This window comes from Sphaerodactylus townsendi, linkage group LG02, assembly GCF_021028975.2.
Source record: "Sphaerodactylus townsendi isolate TG3544 linkage group LG02, MPM_Stown_v2.3, whole genome shotgun sequence".
Classification (NCBI taxonomy): Eukaryota; Metazoa; Chordata; class Lepidosauria; order Squamata; family Sphaerodactylidae; genus Sphaerodactylus; species Sphaerodactylus townsendi.
In genome coordinates, this window is record NC_059426.1 from 56035598 (window position 1) to 56039367 (window position 3770).

A 3770-nucleotide genomic window follows, 5' to 3' on the forward strand; every position below is an offset into this window, starting at 1 on the left:
AACATTTGCGTAAACTGAAACTGCACACCCGCTATTCTCAGGCGGGCTGTAGGGTGTATGCTCTCTGAGCAGGCAATGTGCAGTTGCTACACCCTCAGGCACAGTCACATGTAGGCAAAGTGGAATTGTCTAACAACCTGCCGCAGAAAAAAACGGGGTATAAGTGTGTGTGTGTGTGTGGGGGGGGGGGTGGTGGTTTAAAATTGGAGTCTGCACAAAAAAGCCCAGGGATAGTCAGGGCCATCTATAGGCCCCCGGGGCAAAGCAGTGCACTGAGGTCCCTACCTGCATAACCACGCACCTGTAGTGCGTGAAATACGTACACATACATGCACAGCTGGTTGCAGAGGTGACCACAATACTAAATCAGAGGCGAATGACAATGTCCACTTTTTATCATAAAAATTAATATTAGTATTGTTCATTATCTTGAGTCAAAAACATGCCAAATATGCATTTTCCAATAACAAATATTTATAGTTTATTATGGTATTTATGTATTTATTGACAGCAAGTCGAAACACACAAAGATTAGCACAGGATCCCTATGTTCGTGGGGGCCCCAGGCAATTGCCCAATGGGCCCATGTGTTAAGATGGCCCTGGTGAAAGCCAAGAGCCTCGATGCTGGTTTTTAAACAGAGAGTAGATGGATTCATGGAGTCCATCAATGGCTATTAGAGAGGTGACTCAAGGGAACCTCCATATACAAAGGCAGCAAAAGACTAAATATCAGAGCTAGGAAAATGGATTGGGGAGGACATTAACCTCTATTAGTTGACTTTCCTGTCTAGGTCATTGTATCAAAAAGGTTAATGGACAAGACAGACCACTAGTTTGGTCCAACAGGGCATAATTTATTTTTTTATGGTTATAACTGGAAAAGAGGAGTTTTCCAGCTAAAATCAATACAAACATGAAACACAAAATCAATAACTGAATAAGAGTTCACAAAAAAAACCCAGTTTGTGTAGTGGTTGAAGAGTTGCTGGCTTGGGATCTAGGAGAGCCTGGTTTGAACCCTCAACCTGTTATGGAAGCTTGCTACGTGACCTTGGGTCATTCATACTGTCACCTTAACTTATCTCAGGAGAAGTGGGGTATAGAAGAGGAAAACAAGTAAACAAACGAGCATATAAACCAATAAAGAGTTTTCAAGTGTTGTGTTGTTAAACAGAATCAAGCTAGCAACAGTATCTGCTGCCAAAGAATTCACCTTTGAAGTAGGTCAAACTCTGTAGTTGAGAGAACCCAACCCTCTTATTGGTTATTCATAGTATGCAGAAGTCTGGAGACAGGTGAGAATGGCTGAAAGAAGACTCATCACTTATGAAGATGTGTACACATTAGTCCGACTTTTTCCTCTATTAAACAGATTTTGCTTCATTCAGACTCCTGGTTGACCCAAACCAGCAGTGAATCACAAAATCATAGATAAAAACTAAAAAGGAAGGATAAAAATGTGATAGATGGGTAGGTTAGTAACTTAACTGGGTTTATATTTTCATAATGAGAGACACATTTATACAATCAGGCACAACTCATGTATTTGGGAAACAACCTTAAAAACTCACTTGTTCAAGCTCACAAGATAATTTTTGGGATCCTGTGCAGCATGCGTAAAGCTGCGCTGCATCAATGGCAGAAATTGCAACTTTCTCTGTCCCTGTCCCATGTCAGTCTTCTCTGAGCCTTGAAATTGTGTCATTCTGGATTCCTGGACCACCAACACCATGAGGGTCAAAGTGGGAACTAGAATGAGAGGGGCAATCAGCAAACATTACCTTCCATAATCTTCTATGAGTGCTAGTAACTATCTCACACAGATAGTAAATAGTATGAATGGAGAAAGTGGCTAAGATCCAAACCAATGTAGCTAACCAACCAAACAACAACTCACCACTCCATTTAATAAGATACCTATTTCCCTTCTGCTTCTGAATGGATAACTTTAATTTCAAATATATCCTTTTTCTGATGACTTTATTCTTGCTGTAGATAACTTTGACATACTTTTTATACATATTAACAGTGGAAACATTGAAAGCACTCATGAAGCTGACTTATATGAAACAGACCATTGGTCCATAAAGAATAAGCCCAGAGGGGAATATTAAGGATGTGACTGGATCATCTTGAGTGAATACCCCACATGAGAGGCATACTTAAGGAAATAAGCTTCAATATCTGATGAAGACGGAGTTCGAAAAAGGTGAAAAATCGTGTATCCCGTTCATTATCTTCATTCAGAAATATCATCTTCATTCATAAAACAAGCATCTCAATTCATCGTATGAGAACCAAGTAGCGAGAAACATTGCACAAATGATAAGAATGGTATCTCCGTGAGTGTATAAGAATACAGTAGTGAGAATGATCGCACAAATATGATACTATACTGATCCATTGCCTATATGGTGAAGCCGAATTGGCCACTCCAAAGACATTCATATTGGTTAATTCTACATTTTCCTAGGTCTCTGTAATTGTATATCTATAGGATGTTTATGTTATGTTTAGGATAAGAGCACTGTATTTTATGAGCATGTCTACGTCTATTGCACTTGGTTTGTAACTGAATTACACCAATATATATTGTATTGCAGTAGGTGCATCACGTTATATTGAAACAGACCATTGGTCCATAAAGATCAGTATTGTCTACTGAGGCAGGAAGCAGGTCTCCAGGGTCTCGGGCTGACGGCTTCCCACCCCCTACTTCCTGGTCCTTTTCAACTCGAGATGTAAGGGATTGATCCTGGGATCTTCTGCATGAAAATGGATGCTCTCTTACTGAGACATAGCCCCTCCCTCAAATTGCTTTTTAAGTTAATTATATCTGGCTCAGTTTTCCTATTAGTGTTATTTGGTTCAATTTGGGAATAGTGCAGTCAGCCTAGTAGGGTTCTTCTTCTACCTGGGCCAATTTAAACTTGGGACAATTTAAAGAGCAATTTACACTGTTGGAAATATTTCCATTCAAGGGATATTTTGCATTTTCAAATATTCAGAACATTGGAATGTGATACCAATAGTTAAATTGGAGGATTTAATAAATATGCAACACTTTTATAGCTTAGAACATCAAAGTATTAGAGCTTCTAGAATACAGATTTAAATCCCATGAATTTTAAACAGAATTTTTTAGAAGAAGAAGAGGTTGGATTTATATATATTATATATTTATAAGGCTTACAATCTCCTTGCCCTTCCCCCATCACAACAATCACCCTGTGATGTGGGTGGGGCTGAGAGAGCTTCGGAAAGCTGTGACTACCCCAAGGTCACCCAGCGGGCATGTGCGGGAGTGCACAGGCTAATCTGAATTCCCCAGATAAACCTCCACGGCTCAGGCGGCAGAGCGGGGAATCAAACCCGGTTCCTCCAGATTAGAATGCACCTGCTCTTAACCACTACGCCACTGCAATTAATGCATAAAAACAATTAATGAATGTTGAAAAAACTACAAGCTATGTTTGAAGAAATACTGATTTTAAGCTCTATATGTAACCTGCAAAGAGTATGAGAGTCATTTGCCTGTTTTTATGGCCTCTCTACTGAACTTTGATTTTTCAAGCTATTAAGAATTTCTGCATGGAAAGGGGCGGGTGTAAAGACAAGGACTGCAGAAGGCCCATAAATCAAGCCCCTGGGTTCAGGGTCTATTGGGAGCAGAAAGAGAGAACTGAAAGAACTGAAAACAGCTTTAGCTAGCTCATCCTGCTCTATCAATCTTTCCACTCAGGTGATAATTATAGGATTCGATAAAAT